The sequence below is a fragment of the Aegilops tauschii genome, chromosome 7 (genome assembly GCF_002575655.3).
Source record: "Aegilops tauschii subsp. strangulata cultivar AL8/78 chromosome 7, Aet v6.0, whole genome shotgun sequence".
NCBI classification, from domain to species: domain Eukaryota; kingdom Viridiplantae; phylum Streptophyta; class Magnoliopsida; order Poales; family Poaceae; genus Aegilops; species Aegilops tauschii.
This window is the reverse complement of record NC_053041.3, coordinates 31186080-31208666: the sequence shown is the minus strand read 5'-3', so window position 1 is coordinate 31208666 and position 22587 is coordinate 31186080. Positions and strand designations below refer to the sequence as shown.

The following is a 22587-nucleotide window of genomic DNA, read 5'->3' as shown; positions in this document are numbered from 1 at the left end:
GTGGTGTGTTTGTGGTCCAGAGATGATCACAGTTGGTAAGCTGTCCTGAGGGACGTTCGGGCTTGATCACAGCATGTTGACATATAATGTTGCATTATTAATAATTGGTTAAATATCATGATATTGTTTGTCATTATGATTATGCTTGTTGTGAGTTTGCAAGTACATTCAATGTACTGACCTGGCGTGTTATGCCAGATTTCAGGAAAGTCTCGTTGGAAAGGAGCGCTGTTTGAATCTAGATCGTGTCCACATCAGTGTCCCTGTGATATGGAGCTTCCGCTACGACGTTATTCCGCTGCCACGTAGTTGTTCGAGTCGAGGCCCTTTTATGTTCACTAAATAATGTACATATTGTTCCGCCGCACCGAGTGTGCCGCTTGGCCTCGACCACTGTTGTAATATGAACTCTCTTCCGCTAGCATCAATAAAGCGGTTGTTTTATGTACCAATATGTTGTGTGTTGCCAGAAGACATGATCTCTGGGCTGGCAATGCAGGGTAAACCGGTCGCTCTGAGCCGGGGTGCCACAACGGTTGGTATCAGGGCCGTGCTGACTGTAGGCCACGCTAGACTACGACGTGTTAACTGGACGCTAGACACGAGTAAATGTGAGTGTCGGTAGCAGTTATAGCTGGTTGTTGCATTGTAGTCATTTGATTATTATTTTTATGCTAACCTGTTAATGGTTGTGAGTGTAGATGGCTCCGGTGCCGTATCCGTGCCAGTTGCAGTTGATGCCGTACACGTCACCGCACCTTCCCCGCAACGTGTGGCGTCGGTTGTACCCTCACGGAGACGAACCAGTCTACCGTGTGTACCGGGAGCGTCTAGCAGACTCAGTGTATGAGTATCACGCAGTGGTTACTCTGCGCACCAGTTCCGATTCCGGCTCTTACACTCTCACTTCTCGGAGCGGTTACGCCTCCACCGCTTCTCAGGCTGTCTAGTTTGTCGCATTTGAGATCCTTGTCGAGCTTCGTTATACCGAGGTTCAAATGCAGCATCACCCAGGATTCTACTACTACCCATCTCTGCACGACAACGGCCGTGTCCGTTTTCCTCTCGTTAACCCGGAGTCTGATAGTGTTGCTAGCCATCTTGCTCGCTATATCACTGCTAGCTATCTGATGATCCACGAGCTGGCTCGAGAGCAGACTCGTGCCCGTACTGCTTTAGCCGCTACCTTGATCACTACTAGATCCACCATTACTCCATCCTCACTGGGATTTACCCCTTATGTCCCAGTTAGCTCTAGCTCCCCTATTTCGCCGGTTACTCCCCTGAGTAGCACAGGCGTTCCGGCCGTGAACCCTCTCAGTACTCCTGCCGAGTGGGTCTCACCTCTTGCTACTCCTGCAGTCCCGATGCTTCATCCTACCCCTGTCCCTGAGGGAGAGCCCTCAAGGCAGCGTCGTCGTGTTACCTTTAACCCGGAGGTTTCCGTTAACCACGTCAGTTCAGGATCTGAGACCGCTTCAGGGGAGGACACCGCAGCACCAGCAGAGCAGTAGTGTCTTTGAGTATTTGCAGTCGTCTAGATGGTGTACAGATGTAGTTGTACGAGTCATGATGCTTCATGTATGAGAGTAGTGGAATCAGTTAGGTTGTTAAATTTTCATGTATGAGTCTATGTATAATTATGATGGGACTTTAATCGCCGTATTCTCTTCGCTCTTTTGTTTATTTTCGAGAATTGTTGCTGGCTTTTCCCCAATTTTATTCTTGGATGTCCCTCATCTCGATTTCGTTGCCTTGGGAAAAATACTCAATAGGATGATGCGGGGAGGCGGCAGTAGCAACGTTCGTGAGGGAACTCCTGTTCGTCGTTCCGCACGACAGGCATGATATTCTCCCGAGCCGTACGTTCAGCCACCACCTCCTCCGCCTGATCCTCCCTTCACCGAGCAAGTTCTGTGTATGTTTGAAGAAAAAAGGAACAATGATCTGATTGAAATATTGAGAAGTGTGCAAGCTATAGTTGGACAAAATGGAAATCAGAATGGTCATCACTCAAAGCTGTTAGATTTTCAGAGGACCAGTCCACCCAATTTCAGTCAGGTTGTTGACCCATTGGATGCAGACGATTGGTTGCGAACGATGGAGAAAAAGCTTGAGATCGCCCGTACTGAAGGAAATGATAAAGTCCCATTTGCAACCCATTACCTTGAAGGCGCAGCTGCCATATGGTGGGAAAATACAAAATCCATGTGGCCGATTGATGAGGAAGTCACCTGGGAAAAGTTCAAGGATAAGTTCCGCAAATATCACATCCCTACTGGAGTTATGAAGGCCAAGCAGCGTGAATTTCTCGCGCTTGTCCAAGGAAATCAATCTATGGCTGGGTATCTGCAAAAATTCAATCATCTGGCTCGTTACTCTCTGTATGACGTAGCCACCGAAGAAAGGAAGATGGACAGATTTCTTGGAGGTTTAAATCCGCAACTTCGGTGTGCTCTCAGTATGTTTGATTTCACGGATTTCCAAACTCTGGTAGACAAGGAATTTATTGCTGAACGGGAACACAAGCTTATATCAGATAATAGGCCTGTTGACGACAACAAGCGCAAGTTTGAGCCAAAGAAGGATGGGCAACCTATGCAAAAGGCTCGTACCTGGCAGCAGACTCAGGTGGAATACCGGCCAAATTGGCAGCAGAATGTTAACAAGACCACCACTCAAGTCAAGAATGTTGTGGCCAATCCAATGCATGAGGAGCGGCAGCGCAATAATTCTTGTTTCGCTTGCGGGCAGCCCGGACATTATGCCAAACAGTGCCCCAAGAACCACAGAGTGAATGTGCTGAGCAGGCCACAAGTCAACTTTATGGAGTCAGGGCCAACCCAGCAAAACTTCACTGGGCACGTGAATCATATCTCCGCCGATGAATCCCAAGAGAAGCCAGAAGTCGTCATTGGTATGTTTTTTGTTAATGACATACCTGCAGTAATTTTATTTGACTCTAGGGCTTCCCATTCTTTTATTTCTCGGAGTTTTGCCGCCCAAAACAATTTTCCTTGCACAATTTTGGGCAAAAATATGTTGGTACAAACCCCGGGATCTATAATCAAGAGCAATCTAGTCTGCCGCGATCTGGAGATCAATATCAACGGGGTCCACATTCCAACATCTCTGATAATCATTGAGTCTGAACAGTTGGATATTATATTGGGAATGAATTGGCTGACCAAATATCAAGTTTGTATAAACTGCGCAACCCGAGAAGTCAATTTAACCAGTCTGAATGGGCAGCTCACCAAATTCTATGCTCGCAAGCATATACCCAAGCCAGAACTAGTGTGCACTGCTGTGGTCAAATTGGAATTTATTCCTGTGGTCAGTGAGTACCCTGATGTGTTTCCAGAAGAACTGCCAGGCATGCCACCAGATCGGGAACTGGAATTTGCCATAGATCTTGTGCCCGGAACCGCACCATTATACAAGAAGTATTACCGGATGCTCTCATCAGAATTAGTGGAACTAAAGAAACAGCTTGACGAATTACTCCGGAAAGGTTATATTCGTCCCAGCTCTTCACCGTGGGAGTCACCTGCAATCTTCGTGAGTAAAAAGGATGGCAGTCTCCGTATGTGCATAGATTATCGCCAGCTGAATGAGGTCACCATCAAAAATAAATACCCACTGCCAAGGATTGATGATCTATTCGATCAGCTCAATGGGGCTAAAGTATTCTCAAAAATCGATTTACGGACCGGGTATCATCAGCTCAAGATTAAAAGGGAAGATATTCCTAAGACCGCATTCAGTACATGATACGGTCTTTACGAATATACTGTGATGTCCTTTGGTCTCACCAATGCCCCTGCCTTCTTCATGCATATGATGAACAAGGTGTTCATGGACTTCCTCGACAAATTTGTGGTAGTCTTTATCGACGACATCCTCATTTACTCCAAGAGTGAAGAAGAGCATAAGGATCACCTCCGGGCAGTGCTACAACGGCTCCGCAACCATCAGCTATACGCCAAGTTCAGTAAGTGCGAATTTTGGCTCAAGCAAGTTGGGTTTCTCGGGCATGTACTATCCGCCGAAGGCATAGGCGTGGACCCGAGCAAAGTAAAGGATGTGCTCGATTGGGTACCGCCCACGACTGTAACACAGATCCGGAGTTTCCTTGGATTAGCTGGATACTATCGTCGTTTCAATGAAGGGTTTTCCAAAATTGCTAAACCTATGATGGAACTGCTCAAAAAGGATACAAAGTTTGAGTGGACCAAGGACTGTGAGAAGAGTTTTTATGAGCTAAAAACGCGTCTGACAACCGCACCCGTATTGACTCTTCCAGACATTTATCGCAGCTTTGACGTGTACTATGATGCCTCCAGACAAGGTATTGGTTGTGTATTGATGCAACACGGCAAGGTGGTAGCCTATGCATCACGACAACTACGACCACATGAGGGAAATTATCCTACTCTAGATTTGGAACTGGCTGCAGTGGTTCATGCATTAAAAATTTGGAGACACTATCTCATTGGAAAAAGGTGCCAAATTTTTACCGACCACAAAAGCCTCAAGTACATCTTCACTCAGCCAGATTTAAATCTCCGTCAGTGAAGATGGTTAGAGTTGGTCAAGGATTATGACCTTGGAATAAATTACCATCCAGGCAAGGCCAACGTCGTTGCCGATGCGCTCAGTCGAAAGCCCGTCAGCTTAAATGTCATGTTAAAATCATTGCCTACCAAACTTCAGGAGGAGATCGCTCAGTTCAACTTGGTCATCGTGGATGCTGGCCTCACTAATATTTTGGGAGTTACCCCCACACTTGAGATGGAAATCCGCAAGGCCCAGCCAGATGACGCCAAGCTACAAAAACATGCAAGGCAGCCCCCAAATTTCTTCAAGGACAACTTCGGTACCCTCCGATTCCGTGGACGAATTTGTGTACCAAATCAACCAGACTTGAAGAGGAAAATCTTGTCAGAGCACATGAATCCTCGTATTCCATTCATCCGGGAAGTACGAAAATGTATGAAGACCTTAAACAAATATTCTGGTGGAATGGGATGAAGAAAGACATTGCCTATTTTGTAGCCTGTTGCGACATATGCAACAAGGTGAAAGCAGAGCATCAGAAGCCAGCCGGACTTCTCCAACCACTGCCAGTTTCACAATGGAAATGGGATGATGTTTGCATGGACTTCATCACCGGATTGCCTAGGACACAGCGAGGCAAAGACGCAATCTGGGTTATAGTGGAGACCCTAACCAAGGTTGCTCATTTCATTCCGGTCAGCACCAGATACAGAGCAAATGAACTGGCGCAACTGTATGTATCCAGAATCGTCAGTCTGCATGGGGTACCCCGGACTATCACTTCCGACCGAGGTTCTTTGTTTACCTCCACTTTCTGGTCCCGCCTCCATCAAGCCTTGGGGACAGCACTAAAATATAGTACTGCTTATCACCCCAGACGGACGGTCAAACAGAGCGAGTAAATCAAATACTCGAAGATATGTTGCAAGCCTGTGTGCTAGCCAACGGGGCGAACTGGGAAGATTGCTTGCCATACGCCGAGTTCTCGTATAACAACAGTTTCCAGACCAGTCTAAAGACGTCACCCTATGAAGCTCTATATGGTCGTAAGTGTCGCACTCCTCTAAATTGGTCTCAAGCTGGAGATAGCCATATCTTCGGAACCGATCTCATGATGGAAGCCGAGAAACAAGTCAGGGAAATCAGAGACCGACTGCAATTGGCCAAATCCCGTCGAAAGAGTTATTATGATGCAAAGCACCGGCAGGTCAGTTTTGAACCCGGAGAACATGTGTACCTCCGAGTCACTCCTATGAAAGGAGTTAAGCGATTTCAGACTCGTGGAAAGCTGGCACCCAGATTCATTGGTCCATTCCCAATTATGTCTCGAGTAGGTACGGTTGCATACCAACTGGAACTACCCCCGGAGTTGTCAGAAATACATAATGTGTTTCATGTTTCGCAATTGAGACGATGCATATCCCCGCCTGAGAAAAGGACTGCAATGGCTGAGATAGAATTGGCAAAGGATTTAACTCATGGAGAAAAACCGTCCAAAATTTTGGATCAAGTGGAAAGGGTCACTCGCAGCAAAGTCAGAAATTTTTTCAAAGTTCAGTGGGAGCATCACACCGAGTCAGAAGCAACTTGGGAGCAGGAAGAGTTCCTTAAGAGTCAGTATCCAGAGTGGTTTTCCCAAGCAACCGAATCTCGAGGACGAGATTCATTCTAAGTGGGGGAGGTTTGTGACAGCCTGGTTTTTGCCCTTTCTTATTTGCTTGAAATTTCATTTGAAAGTTTTTGAAACTTGGAGTTTCTGAATCTTTTCATTTGGACTTAAACACTTGGGCATCCTTGGCTTTCACCCAAGTGTTCACTTCTCTCCCAAACCATCACTTCACTTCTGATCCACCACAAAATAACCTTTGGAATATTTTTCTTAAATGAAAAATATTCATTTTCTCTCAAAAACCCTAAGCCAGATCTGTTTGCTTCAAGGCAACCCTATTTTTTATGGCTCGGAAAATTGTAAGATAATTCACAAATATTCTAGGGACCCTAGGGCACCTCCCTGAGCAAAAATATTTCATCACTTTTTGGAATATTTTTGCTACAGAAAATCTTTTCTGTTCTGGACAGAAATGGTGGTTTCTACAGCAACTACCATTTTACTTGATCCATTTGACCTGAACTTTCTTGTGCATCTTTACCTTAGTAACTTATTACTAGCCTCCAAAGCACAGCCCCAAACTCCCAGCCATTTGACCACAGTAATATCACAAAGTTACTGACCAGAAACTTACCTGGCTTGTAAAATCTTCTCTACTACACCTGGATCCAAACCAAACCGTGGTGAACTTCAAAACTACCACGAACAACATGCCAGACATGATTTTTGGACGAAGGCTGGCCGGAGGAGAGAGTTCGCGCGGTGACCACGCGTGTCCACGATGCCAGGCATGCGTGTCGACGTGCTCTGGGTGCCGCCGAACGCTCTATTCGCGCGTGCTTGCTTCCCCCGCCTGCCCAACCATGCCAAACCTCGCCACCATCATCGTCTCGACGTCCTTAACTCCACCCTGGCACTCGCCGACGCCGGAGCTCGCCGCAGCGAGCACGGGCAAGGTCCGGCCAGCCCAACAGTGCGGGCGCACTGTGCTCGTCGTCACCCCCCTTGATCCTGTGCTCGTCTCCGCTCGCCCACAGTGGCCGCGTGACCTCCGTCGCCTTCTCCCCCTCTCACTGACGCCGCTCGTCGCCGGGCGCCGTGGACAGGTGTCCACCGGCGGAGCCCGAAGCACCCTCGCCGCTCGCCTATAAATAGAGCCCCTCCCCAACCTTCTTGAGCATCCTCCAGCACTCACACACACTCCACGGTCAAGTAGGAAGCCGTCGCCCGGCCGGGCAGGCCTCGGGCCGCCGTCCCCGAGCTCGACCTCGCAGGCGATCCCCTCTGGTCGCCGCGGTAGCTCCAGCCCCTCCCAGGCCTGGGCGACCTCTCCAGGGCCTCCGCCTCTCTCCGGTGAGGCTGTCTCGCCCGCTTGGAGCCCCTGGAGCGGCCTCTGCTCGTCGTCTTCCTCAACTCTGACGACCTCCTCGTTCTGCCTCCACTCACGAGCTAGATTCCGACGCCGTCCGACCACCCCTAGCCACGCTACGGGTACGGGCAGGTGCGCCTCGACCTCCTCTTACCATCCCTCCCTCTCGTTTGGGCCAAGGAGCCCTCGTCGCCGGCGAGAGCTCCGGCGAAGCCGCGGCCCTCTCTGTTTCTCTCTCCCTCTTCCCCCACCTGACTAGCGGGGCCCGCTAGTCAGCCACTCAGTAATCGTTTGGCGCCCCTGGGCTTTACGCCTTCGACGTCACCCCCCCCAGCTGTTTCTTTTTATTCAAATTCATTTATATTCCAGAGAGCTTCAAACAATTTTAACTTTTTAAACATAATTCCAAATGAGATGATTCTTTTTGCATTGTGTTATTTGAAAGGAAATCTAACAGCTCACCAAAGATATGATTTTTCTGAGCTGTTTAGAATTTCTGGTAAATTTCAGAAGTGTTCTTGATATTCTCTTTTTGTGTTTAAAATTATTTTCAGAAGATGAGGCTTGTCTTGAGGATCACCAGGAGGCTTGTGAACCTCATCTGTACTAAGGCAAGCCACAGCAACATTTTTATGATGCCATTTCAATATTTGTGATTTTCTCACTTAAATGAAATGATTAACCCATGCATGTAAATAATTATCGAATTATTTATATTCTGTTAAGTATTGGTCAGTTGTTATGCTTGATTTACAGAATAGTTGAAACTAGTAAAGCAAGTTAAAATTTATTTGAGGTGATGTTAGAAATTATTTTGTTATGCATGTTAGTAATTATGTAAAGCTTTGTGTTTGCATTCTTATATTGATAAAAATTTGTTAGAAAATATTCTGTTAATACTTGTTTAATCATATTACTTGTCTTACAGAATGTTTGAACCCAACTTAGTGATAAAAAAATTAAGAGTTGTTGATAATGATATCTTTTGATCAAGCATATGAAAGATTTATCGGAGTTACTTTCTTGCGTAGGAAATTAATAAAACTTGTTGCAAAATATTTTGGTTAAGTTGTGAGTCATTTTGAGCAAGTAGAGTAATATGAGTTGGTGACGTTTATGCTTGGTGTGCATATGGATGACGTCGGTCATTTTTATCAATATGTGATGCATGTGTTGTTTTGCATTTCATGGCATGCTATGACACCGGTCATTTTTAGTTTAAAGATTAATCCTGAATATAATTCAACTTGAATATACCGTTGACTGGGTCATGGTGCCGCTAAATCGAGTTTCTTTCTAGTGCAACCACATTTGCCTTATGGGAGGCCTTGATTCGGTCCATTGACACGGCCTCTGGTCGGTGCCTCCATCTAGGGAAGATTATGTCGTGCTTGCCCTGGCCCGGTAAGCACACATAATCTTGTGTGCTCATTGATGAGATTATGGTACCGAGTCCCCGAGTGGGAGTGCTTTGACCACGACGGTGGTCGGGGTGTCTTTGGTAGACATGGGGCCACCCAGGACCAGCCCGTTGGGGATTTGGGTCGGAGTGGCCGGGAGAGTGCTGTGGCAATGGAGGGGTTTTGTTGGAATGCGGTTGGTCCACCCGAATGGGAATGCGAGGCCATGGGTTCCGTGGTGTGGGTACAGTGTGCTACCTCTGCAGAGTGTATAATCTATCGATAGCCGAGTCCACGGTCACGGACACCTAGTACTAGGTCCCACCATGAGTCAACGTTTAATAAAAATTGCACACTAAGCTATGAACTTTGCATTGTCAATGGATGGCAGAAAGGCCATCGAGGTATTTGGGACCAAATGATGGTCGTGGTTGTGATCGCCGTAAGGATCACGAGTTGTTCTTGAGAAAGACCACTATGGTGGTGTGTTTGTGGTCCAGAGATGATCACAGTTGGTAAGCTGTCCTGAGGGACGTTCGGGCTTGATCACAGCATGTTGACATATAATGTTGCATTATTAATAATTGTTTAAATATCATGATATTGTTTGTCAGTATGATTATGCTTGTTGTGAGTTTGCAAGTACATTCAATGTACTGACCTGGCGTGTTATGCCAGATTTCAGGAAAGTCTCGTTGGAAAGGAGCGCTGTTCGAGTCTAGATCGTGTCCACATCAGTGTCCCTGTGATATGGAGCTTCCGCTACGATGTTATTCTGCTGCCACGTAGTTGTTCGAGTCGAGGCCCTTTTATGTTCACTAAATAATGTACATATTGTTCCGCCGCACCGAGTGTGCCGCTTGGCCTCGACCACTATTGTAATATGAACTCTCTTCCGCTAGCATCAATAAAGCGGTTGTTTTCTGTACCAATATGTTGTGTGTTTCCAGAAGACATGATCTCTGGGCTGGCAATGCAGGGTAAACCGGTCGCTCTGAGCCGGGGTGCCACAGAGGGCCGCGTTCACCTCACGAGCGAACTGCTTGAAGATGCGCTGGGAGGCTGGGGCCTGAGCGCCGCCCAAGATGCAGGCGGTGGCGTGAGGTTCCTAGAAACCCCCAGCCCCCTCGTCCTGGTGGTGGTCTTCGTTCCTCCTTGGTGGTGGTGGCAGGGAGCCCGGCATTGCCCTGAGGACGGTCCTCACGAGGTTGATCTCTCCAGGCGCCCTCCGAGGCTGGACTTGCCAGGGGTCCTCGCGAGGCTGGTCGCGCCACTCCTGGCGGGGGCCGCGGTCGTCCCAGCACCCTCCACTTCTGCCTCCTCCGCGGCCATAACCTCGGTCATTGCGCTCGGGGCGTCGACTGAAGCGCCCGTCGCGGATGGCCCTGAGCTCTTGACAGTCATTGGTGTTGTGGCTGTGTACATTGTGGAAGGCGCAGAACGGGCGGCTGGCCTTGGATGACTCTAGGTGGTCGCAGCCGCACTTCATCTCTGGCTCGGCCGCAAGCACGGTCGCCCCCTTGTGCTTCACATCCTTGGTCTTGGCCTTCTTGTCTTCCGTGTCGGCAGCTGGAAGCTCGAGGAGGGAGAGGCGCCCTTCCTCAGCTCTCGCGCACTTGGTCGCCATGTTGAACATCTCGAGGGCCGTGCAGAGGTCCTCGTGTATGGCGAGCTCCTCCTTCATCTTGACATCGCGGACGCCACCACCACGACATTTTGACGCGGGGGGGGGGGGGGGTGGTGGTGGGGGCGCTCCATGGGCTACGTCGCCCGCAACGGGAAGCGGGTGAGGTAGGGAGAGGGACGGTGCAGGAGAGCCCCCAGCGGCACTGACGAGCTCGGTGATGCGGTCCAGCCAGTCCTCGTAGAGGTCGTCGATAGGGCGATAGCGCAGGAGCCCGCGCGCCATGAGTAGCACAGCCTGCATGTCCGCGGGCCCGTGACGAGCGTGGGACGATGAGCCGGCCGGGGTCAGCGATGGGGTGGCGGTGCGTCCGTCCCTCCGCACGGAGGGGTGCAGCGACGAAGCTTGCTGCTCATTCCCCGCTGGGCCGGTGGCGGCGTTGACGGCGGGTGACGGAGAACGATGGGGTGGCCCGCCGACTGGCACCGTCTGGGCGACGCGAGGGCGAGAGCGGCTCGGTGCTCAGCACGGGCTCGACGGGTATCAGCCATGGAAGCGGTGGAGCGGCGGTGCGGCGACCGACGGAAAAGAGGCTTCGACGCACCCCTACCTAGTGTGCCAAATCTCGGATTCGGGGTTCCGCAGACCCTTGAGAGGTTCGAACTCTGGGCTGCGCACGAAGAACTCTCTCCTCACAGTCTGCCCGCTCAACGATTCCACGGCCTAGCTCGACTAACCCAAAGAACACGAGACATAGGGATTTATCCTGGTTCGGGCCACCTTGCGGTGTAATACCCTACTCCAGCTTTGTGGTGGATTGCCTCGAGGGGCTGAGGTTGAACTAGTACAGTGGTGGAACAGCCTCGGGCGGTGAGATGGTCTTGAGCTCGATGAGCTGGTGAGGTGGTCGGGGTGGAATGGATCCGATCCAAGATGCCTCGCTATGGTGGTGGCTAAGTCCTATTTATAGTGGCCTTGGTCCTCTTCCCAAATGTAGGCGGGAAGGGATCCCACAACGTCCAAATTTGAAGGGAGACAACTAGTACAAGCTATCCTCACAAAAGTAGTCTTCACCTGCCAAAGGCTCTGGTGGTGACGCTGCAGTGGGCTCCGCGATGACCTCCGTCCTGCCGTCCTGGCGGTCTTGGTCTCGTTGCATCGGAATGGAAACCTTTGCTTGATTCCTCGGGACTCCGCGCCTGCGCTTACCTCCTTAGCACCAAAGAGGAAACTGGTACACTGCGCCCGCTGGCGCCCGCCTGGCCTTGGTCGTCATGGCTCACGTCGTGTGAACCTCGCGACGCATAGATATCTCTACTCCTCGGGAGCCAGCCTAGAGAGGCTGCCGCCAAGGAGGTCTTGGTGTCGTCCGCCTCGTGAGGCTTGGCCCCTCGCGAGGGTCTTGAGTTGTTGCTGCCGAAGCTAGGCCGTACTGGGCCGTTGATGGAGCCACGCCAGGGGCCGCAGGTAGGCAAGTCTGGGCACCCCCGTTCCCAGGACGCCGACACACAAAGCGTAATGGACAATGCTTACCAAACCATGGGATCATTTGATCCCTCTCGGTACATCTGGTACACTTTGTGTGTTGATCAACTTGATTCACACTTTGACTTAGTCTCGATCAACCTCTCACATGACCAATCTTTAGATAATTCCTTGAATAGCATTGGTCAACACATAAACTCCTTGAAATCAACACATGGACATCAAGAAATTCCTATCGACAAATCCTTCAAATATAACTCAAGGCAACCATTAGTCCATAGAGATTGTCATGAATTACCAAAACTAAAGATGGGGGCACCGCGTGTTCTTTCACTTATGCATAACTAAGTTTTCTCGCATTTGAATTCAAATAAGTTAACCATGTTTTCCATTGCATTGCATTGCACAAAATGAATGGGCGGTTACTCCGTAGTAGGTTTTGTGTCAATATAGGCCGCATAGGTCCACACCCCAGCCATTGCAATTGCAATGAATTGAACTTAGATATGATATTCTTAATAACATGCATTTATTAAATCAATATTATATTAATTCTTGACAATTTTTGTTCTATGAACAGTTATATTTTGGTTACATTGCACTAAAGATAACCGGGGCCGCTACAAATTTACCTATTGGTGTAAGCATCGACGGGTTTCATCAGGACTTGTTCCATTGGTGATTGGATTGGAAAGTTGGATACAGAGTAGTGAGATAATCATTCTGGCCATCTCCTTGCTATAGTGCGGCCTGCATTTAGGTATGAGGTGTGACAAGTAAACTACTCAATATTATGAGTAGTTTAGATCTATGTCCTCGGTTCTCTCTAGTTTGTTATCTGGGATATAAACAATGTAAAATTGGTCGGCATATTTTAATGTATTATGTGATGTAATTTACTTCTGCGATTAATGAGAATATTTATGCCTCGTTAGATGTACATGTGATCTTTTCTGGCATTTGAATTGCAACAAAATGCTTTGGTAATTTTTTTACTATACTATATGAGCTTCTATCCAGAATGCTGCTTCAACTACTAGATTACATGAGCTTCTATCCAGAAAGCCGCTTCAAATGATTACTTTAGGTGGTTATATATTGGAAGCCGCTTGTGGTTTTACAGAAGTTGGAGGTAGTTGTGCACGCGAAACCCCTCACGTCGGTAAGAAATTAGAGGTGGTTTCGAAACCACTTTCGCTATGCTCAGTATTAGCAACACATGTTTTCAGGCGGGATGACAAACCGCCGCGGACCCATGTACAAAATGTCGTCTGCAAAACCCGATATCGTACTAGTATTAGAAGTAGTATATTACTACCTGAGAAATTTTAGACTGCCTAAACAAATAAGAGTCATGAATATTGCATGATCCAATGTTTTTTTAACGCAATGCAGACGCAAGCGCTCAGATATACACGGATACACTTACCCCTATGAACGCACATACGCACCCCTATCCCTATGACCACCTCTGAGAGACTGAGACGGCATATCAAGACTTAAACCCTGGTGGGCTGGTATACCACTGTCCACCTAACCATCCAACCACATGATGGTTTGCGCATGATCCACTAATAGTACTAACAATGACTTCTTTTTTCATATGTACTACATAATTTTTTATACACACTGATTATTTTCCAAATACGTGTTAATTTTTTTTCCAAAAGCATGTTTGAACATCTTCTTTTTCAGTACATGTGCACTTTTGAATACAGATTGTGAATTTTTCGTGTACATCAGGAAAAAATATTTTGTGCAATGAATATTTTTCAAATACATGATTAACATTTTTGTGAAATACATGTTTTGAACATCTTTTTAAATACATGTCTACATTTGTGAACATATTATGTACATTTTCTGTGTACATCTAAAACACTTTTTATACACATTGAATTTTTTTTCAAATACAGTATTAACAATTATTTTCCAATTCAACATACAAAAATTATTTTAACTGATATGAAACATTTTTATTAGACTATGCGAACATTGTTTACACTGTATATATACATATTTAAATTTCGAGAACCTTTTTCTCTGAAACTCATGAACATTTTTAAATGTAAAGTACATGTTGCGAATGGTCAGATATATTTTTTGCATTCATTCGCAAAAAAGATATATTTTTTGCATTACAAAGATATTTATTTTGAATTGTATACACATATTTAAATGGCATATACAATTTATTGGAACACGTGTGCATATTTTAAATGTCATAAACATTTTCTTGAATGTGATCAATATATTGTTTATCTTTGCTAACAAAATTTTTTACACTACGTTAACATTTTCAAAATCATGGTTTTGATTTTTTATTCATTTCAATTTTTAAACTATGTGTACTGGGAATATTTTTTAAAATATGACCAAAATAAAAAAAATGAAACCAGAATTGAGTAATCAGAAAAGAAAAAGCTACTAACCTGAAAAAGATAATTGAGCCAGCATAATAGTTGTGACAGGACATCGCCCTTGGTACGAGACTCATTTGGTCTGACTAGAAGCAAGACATATCCCTTCCCAGAAAGAGAGTTCGATGTAGATAGCAACTAATTGAAGTTTAGCACCCAACTGGTTCATCCAGCCACCGCATATGTCGCGTGCTGGGCTCCCTCTGGATTTTGTTTTATTATTATTATTTTCATACGTGTTTTCGGGGTTTTGATGAGATTTTTTCAGGTTTCTTTAGCTTTTGGTTTTTGACCGGCTTTCCCTAGATTTTGTAGATCTTTTCTGCGTGGTAAAAAATTGTGCTTCTACAAGAAGCACAAATTTGCACCTCATGTAGGCACATATTTGCTTTCATGAGATGTTCGTCCTTACTTGTCCGAAAAAAGCAGTGCTTCTACAGGAAGCACGTATTTGCTTCTCATGAAAACACAAATTTACTTCTGGGAGTTGTGCTTCTCGGAAACACAAATCCGGGCGGCAGCCCAAGCGTGTTTTTTTCGTCCTCGTAGAGTAAATGTACGCACTTTTGGCTACATGCCGCCAGAAGCAAGGCCGACGCATGGCTCACCAGCAGGTAGCCTGAACTGGGCCGGCCTAGTAACTACTTGCAACATCATGCTAACTTTTTTGTGTTTTTTTGCCTTCATGTTAATATGTTCCATTTTTTACTTTTCTTTATTTTGTAATATTATATATATATATATATATATATAAGAAAACATTTTGGACATTTGTTTTTAAATTAATCTCACATTCAAGAATTGTTATACCTGTATGGACAAATATTTTTGATGTATACAAAAATTGTATAGCATGAATGAAAAAAAAATTAGCATGTGTATGTAAAAATGTTAATCATGTGTATGGATTTTGTCATATTAAAAAAATATCACACATTCAAAAAAAATGTATGTGGCACTTAAAAATATATATACAATGTGGAAAAAAAAGTTTGTGAAATTGAAACAAACTTTTACGTATAGCCAGAAAAATATACATTGCATTTAAATAAATCTTCACAAGTTTCAAAAATCAAAATTGTGTTCATGAAATTTTCAAAACATGTTTATTCATTTTACGAAAAATGTATGCTTTTCAACATGTATATTAAAGTTTTTTTACCATTTGATATATTTTTCAACATGTATTTGAAAAATGTATATAAAAACATATTCAAAACATGGTTTTTGAAAAAATAAAATAAAGATGTCTATAGAAATTGTTCATTTATAAAAAATTGACATGTTTACAAAAAATGTACAAAAGTAGGCATGTGCTGCATAAAGGAAAAAAGAAGTAGACATGTTTGAAAAACGAAAGTCGAAGAAAACCGACAAAAAATAAAAAGGAAAACGTAGAAACTAAAAAAACAAAGATTATCAAAGTACAAAGATGAAAAAAAATAAAAAATAGAAGAATAATAGAAAAAACCGAAGTAAGTAAAGAAAAAAATCAATGAAAATTGTCGTAAAACAAAGAAAACCCGAAAAAATTATGAAGAAAAAATCAAACAAAACCTGAGAAAAACAAAGAAAACCAAAAAAAAGGCGCCTGAACCAATGAACGTAGGGACCAGACGTGGCGCGAGCAAAACCATTGATCGACACAGCTAAATGGGCTAGGGCGCTACTACTTCACCCCTACGGTTGACACATAGCTTTTGCGCATGATGCATTCATCCTTCTCTTGTCTGACCTTTTTTTTTTTTGTGAATTCTCTTCTTAGTCCTTGCCAGAAAAGCAATTATTTGTTTCGTCATCTCAAAGCCAAACAGTTTTTGCTCCAGAGTTAGGAAAAGTACAAAACTGTGCAGCTTATACCACCGTTCAGGTCCAGCTACTGTAACAACTTAACTGGAATTGTTCTCTAAGCAGCATGCAAACTGTGTGGTGTAACACTCTCTCTGAATGTACGCATGCCTCGTTACACGTGAATGGAGACATAAGCTCATAACACGTCAAAAGTATATTGCTATTGTTAACCATCTGATTCTAACATACAAAAGCACTGTGTATTTACTGGCTTTTGCAGTTGTGGCAAATGTTGTTGGGATATGGCCGTACGATCAAGTAATTGGTCTTCCATAAGAACATATGGGATATATATGGAGAGAACTATCAGTACTTATAACAAAATGCTTAGACTCTTCTCAAAGGATTTTCCTCTCTGTTTTGTATCTTGTCAAGTACAACCCACATTTGATACACTAGACACTCCAGAATTAGATATACATATATCAAAGGTAACCATTCACGAAAGGATAAGAAATCAAGTTATACAAAAATTGGGCCTGACGAAAACACAAAGATAAAATTTAAGAGAAGAGCTAACTTTTTCTTGGGACAATTCTCAACTTTGGCATTATTTCACTTCGGACTCACTTAATTTGTACAAAGGGCATACCCAATGCTAAAATCTCACGCACAAGGTTTGTCAGGGGAAGGGAATTTTTCAACGTTACCCTTCAAGGCGGCTAGTTCGAAGCCAGGACCTCCAGGCAACAAGTGGAGAGACTAACACTGTGCCCCCCCCCCCCCCCCCCCCCACACACACACACTGCTCTCACTTCATTTGTACAGTTTGTGACAATACCAACAATTGAACCAAATCCTTCGAAACTCATACATCTCTCAGGGAGTGCATGCATGATGTACTTGCAAAACATTCAAAGCATTTTTGTTTCATGGACAAATTTACCCTAGTTGGTATAACAAAATTCTCAGAAGCATTCCTCGTAGGGCAAGGCGGTGTCGGCTCCTACCTCACTAGCATTGAGCATATAGTCGACCCCGGTGATGGCCACCACTACAGACCGATCACACCCTTCTCTACTTCTTCTAAAATATACTTTTAGTAATTTGATAGTGTTTCTTTCCTTGGGAAGAGCCCCATAATGAAATTTACCACCATTTAAATTACCTACAATATATTTCTTTACTACATCTATTATTTGACACTAGGATTGTTATTAGGAGGGTAACGAGTGTCTAACCCAACAGAGCACATACCTTGTAGTAAAACACAAATCCTGTCATCAATCTACCGCAACACACCTTTAAAACCATGGTCGTACCTTGTGCGTTGGTGGCTATATAAGTTCGTGTTCTAACGTTGAGCAATTAGTCACAACATTCAGTTTTAACATGAGAATAAATCTGTGAACTTATTGTAATTCTACCGAAATACTCAGCCGCTTTACATAGATTCAATGGAGAGTGTGATGTTAGAATGAATATAACCTTGCCTCGAAACATGAACCTCATTGGTATTTCTGTCGAAAGAACACCTACAATATTTGGTAACCTTACTTATATTTAGGTTTCCATTGAGGATCTCACCCCCCCCCCCCCACCATTTTATAATTGTCACGTGATAAAATGTACTAACTTTGGACCGACTTATTGTTTATAAAAATTGGCAAAATATTTAGAGGTCATTTTGCTGTGTGTCGGTAGTAGTGCGAGGGAGGAAGGGGAGTGGGCTTTATGTTTCTCGAAAAAGATGAGAGCGTCAACTTTGTGTTTATGAGTGGTGTGCATTTACAGAAATTGAGTACCAAAAAGGCATTACTTGGAGTTACTGTAGTGTGAGAGAACTCAGCCATACCATGTTTGTATAATCTGGACTTACATCTATCAACTTCAGTTCCTCTCGACAGAACATGGTTTGTCGTAAAGCCAAAGTGAACAGATTTTTGGTCCACATTTGCAATGGTCCAAAAGCATCCATCAATAAATAGACTTTACCACATGGCGCCAATTATTGTTGGGGCCAACAACCACATTACATATAATTATTGCATTTTATGAATTTGTTTCTCCATATTACGATTTTACCTGTAGTAAAAGAATTAATGCGTCAATTTTCCAACCTTAGGCACTAAGTTGATTGCTGAATGAGGACAAGGTTATTTAAAAAAATAGGAAGGGGTTAATTGCGTGTTGAGTGAGTGGGTCACTATTATAAAAAACAAGTCTCAAAAAAGGTAGATTCAAGAGCTCTAAATTCACAAGGAGAGAATATCATGTCAAATATCAATGATCTGGATTTAATTTTCTGACTCAATATCTACATCTTCCAACTTTAGGTCCACTTGCTTGAACATGTTCCTTCTCAAGACAAAAGTAATTAAGCAAATTTTGTCTCGTGTTTACAACAGTGCAAAATTGCTCCATCGTTCAATGGCCTTGTCAACTTTATGGTGAGGCATATACGTGTCTCATCTGATGTATTGTGATTGTGAACACCTTTGAGCTTGGAGCTCCTGTGGTACATACATGCAAGACAACTAATTATAGGTAACTTAGGGTACACTATCATGCTACATCACGGATCTATCAAACAAATTTTGTACTACGTATATGCTGCTTGAGACATGTGAATAAAGAGGACACATGCACCATACTAGGTCAGGAAAGATTTGGATGTTATAAGAAAAAGGCAGAAAAGTTGGAATTGCCAAAGTGCAAGCCTGTCAGGGGAGGCAACCATATCATGTCATGATGATCTGGATTTACATCTCTCAACTTCAGTTCCTCTAGACATACGACATTTCATTTTGAAGCCAAAGTAAACAAATTTAGCTCAATATTTTAAATGGTTCCAAAGCATCAATCGATAAGTAGTGTTTCCCACTAGGTGGAGACAATATTGTTTGGCCAAACAAGCACATTACGTATATCGATTTTTCTTCTATATTTCATTCCACAAATTATTGTTTTACCACCCCTCAAAGTAAAGAATTACAATTTTACAACTAGTAATAAGCGATTTTATGCATCAATTTGCTACACCGGTTGGCACTGAGTTCATTGATGAGATTATTTTTCTAAAAAGAGGAGGTTTTTTTTATTACGTGCTGAGTGAGTCGAGTGCTATTACCAAAATGGAGTGTAAAAATGGTTGAATCAAGAGCTGATGAAGCGTGAGGAGAGAGAACTATATCATATCTCAATAATAAGGATTTAGTTTGCTGAAATAATATCTACATCTTCCAACATTAGTTACACTCGCCTGAATATGTTCCTTCTCAAGACATAAGTAATTAAACAGATTTTTTCTCGGTGTTTCTGGCTGTAGAATTGCTCCCATCGTTCATAGCATTTTTCAACTTTATTGTGGCACTCTTGTCAGACTGATGTATTGTGAACACCTTTGGGATTGGAGCTTCTGCGGTACACACATGCAAGACAACTTATTACAGGTAACTTGCGGCACACTATCATGCTATCTGGGAACTATCAAAACAATTTTTGTGCGACGTATATGCTTATGCTTCTTGAGACGTGTGGATACAGAACATACATACTCTACTAGGTCTAGAAAGAATTAGATGTCGTGAAATCATGTGTTGTCTACGGGTCGCCACAGGCTTGTCGCACACCCACTCGCCCCGACTCGCGTTTCGCTGATGCAAGCTGGCTGAAGTTCTCATGATGGATTACTGCCGAACAGTGCTTTTGGCCAAGGCATACACAGTCTAGCAATTAAGTGGTGCCTTCCAATGAGGGGTAAATCCTAGCCTCACGTATGGATTACACTCAATCATATTTTAGTTGTGTTAATATACAGCTTGGACCATGCATGCTTTGCATGTCAACCTTGGATCCGAGCGAGCTAGCAGATCTTGTCTCGAAGCCAAACAACTTTTGTTCCATAATTAGCAAAAGTAATAAACAGTGTAGCTTTCACGTCGAGCTAGTTATGACAATATGCTTGGAAGTGTCGTACAGCTAGCATGTAATGTGTGGTGTATCACTATCTCGAGTGTATGCAAGCGTCGTTTCATGTGAATGAAGAGATATGCTCATACCATGTCAAAAGTGTATTGCTATTTACTAACCATCAGGTGTTCTGTTACTTACAAAAGCACCAAGTTATACAGTTGTGAAAAATAGGTTCCAGTCCTTCTAAGCCCATACATCTCTCAAACATATATGTAGGTGCATCATAGGCTACCAGCGCAGGTGAAGAACATGGAGCTCTGATTGCCTTCCTTATCGTCCTCCATTGGTGGGACCTTTTCTCTTTGACACCACCTCAGCCTCCGTGTTTGTTTTTCCAATTGCTCCACAATATAGTCGTTGACACACTCCGGTTTACAGAATCCCGTCTCACCTCTGCCACAAAAAAGGCGAAACATGCCATGCATGCATAGAATATAATTAAGTTTTCTTGGATGCTAAGGGGAGAGGCTGAGTTGACAATAAATTTCTTACTTGTACATGTAGACGGTGCCACTACCGATCCAGCTGCGGCATAGACCACATGAAAGTATGGCTGCTCGGAATGGCCTCCTATTGCTCCAAATAAGGTTTGGCAGTGTAACCTCTAGGATCTCATGTGCGTTGGTGTGGATGAGAGGCCCGACGATGTGTAGGTGTGCATTGGTTGGTTCCATAATAGCCGAGACAATCCCGATGCCGGCTCTCTCTGGGTCGTAGCGGCACCCTTTTCGCGACTGTGCTATGCCACTGCATCGCTTTAGCAGTGAGGTTGACGACATGGCCATGGAGCGCCGAGATGATGCCCCTGGAATTTCCATTGCAAGCACGGTCAGGTGGCAAAGGTGGTGCCTGATCATTTGTCTTTGAGAGGATTCAAATACCCTATGTGCAGGAGGAGGAGGAGGAAAGGGTTTATATAGTGTTGGGAGTGCATGTTGTATTTGCAAATACTTTTTAATCTCTTTGCGTGTGTGCATGGGGAGGGGGGCAAAGGGGTTAGTATAGTGCTGGCAGCACATGATGTAATTGCAGAACTTCCAAAGGGTTTTGCTTTTCTGGAAGAATTTATCCTAGGCAGTACCTTGGTATAGAAAGGTTAACACCAATACGTTGCAAGCGTCGTCTCCTCCATACACATTATGACAAGCGAAGATTGAACTGTTTCCTCTCAAATTCCAGTGATATTGCTGCATTACATAGATACACCTTAGTTTGAAATTACAATATTGAAAGGTTTTGCGTTCGACTGTAGAGCCATTTTCAGAATTCTTGTAGACATGATTTGGTGTTTTGAAGAGTACTTATGTTACCTTTTTCATAGCTATGCAATATGAATTCAATTTTTTGTAGTAGTACAACTAAATTATTTCTTGAGGAAATTAATCTTGATTAAGATGGCTAGTTTAACTCGCAATTTTAGAATTACCACGTAAATGTGGAGTACATTTTATGTATGGTTTTGCACATATCTTCAACTAACTATTCCCATCATTCCTTTTGGGAGAAACCTCATAATCCTTTTTTAGGTGAACCAATATGTAGTTCTCCCTACCGTGTATATTTCTCTATGGGAATCTGGTATTCTTATATTCCTCTTTAGAATCACTGACCTATTTTCAGTCGGTCTGGTCCAATAGCACATACTATTCATTTGCCCTCGTTAACTCAAACTGCCAACAAAATATATTCACACCCTTCTCTACTTCTACTTCAAAAGGAATTTTTTCGCAATTTGAGTGTTTCTTTCATTCAGTATAGCTGCATAACGACACTTGCGAACATTAAAATTACTTAAAAGAGGGTTCCTTGGTGCATCTAATATAGTATAACACTAACAATTTCTATTAAGTGGGTAACTAGTTCCGAACCAACCAAATATCGTACCCTGTAGTAAAACGCAAACTACATCATCGAGCGATTGCAGCACACAATAAATTGACGGCTAGACCTTGAGCATTGCCAGCTACATAGATTTATATTTTAAGGTTGAGCACTTATTCACAAAATTAATTGTTTAATGGCATGAGAACAAATATGTGAACTTATTTAATTGTGCCATTACCAAAATAATCTAGCTTTGTACAAAGATTCAATGGAGTATGATGTTAGAGCGACTAATACCTCGCCTCCGAACATGACTCTCATTGAAAGTTCGCTGAGTGCACACCTACGATATTTGGTTACCTTACTTGTATTTAGGTTGTCAATGGGTGATCTGCACCTCTTGCGCCCCCCCCCCCCCCCCCTTTAGTCGTCACGCAATAAATATCCTAACTTCCAGAAAACATTTGTATGTCACTTTGTCGTGTTTCGGTAGTGGAGCGAGGCAGGGAAGGGGGGTTAATTTAAAAAAA

At 43.9% G+C, this 22587-nt stretch overlaps 1 long non-coding RNA gene across 3 annotated transcripts; it reads right to left on the bottom strand.

Annotated features, from left to right (window-relative positions):
• Window positions 1-20316: 20316 nt before the first annotated feature.
• LOC120967889 (uncharacterized) lies at window positions 20317-22467 on the bottom strand. Of its 3 annotated transcripts, none has more exons than XR_012189222.1 (4): window positions 22355-22467; window positions 21315-21420; window positions 20726-21038; window positions 20317-20626 (listed from the first exon to the last, which is right to left on the bottom strand). It is a non-coding gene; the product is annotated as an uncharacterized lncRNA (long non-coding RNA). The 3 variants fall into 3 exon arrangements; XR_006667097.1 differs by having other exon boundaries at window positions 21343-21420; XR_012189221.1 differs by lacking the exons at window positions 21315-21420; window positions 22355-22467 and having other exon boundaries at window positions 20726-21308.
• Between the last annotated feature and the right edge of the window lie 120 nt (window positions 22468-22587).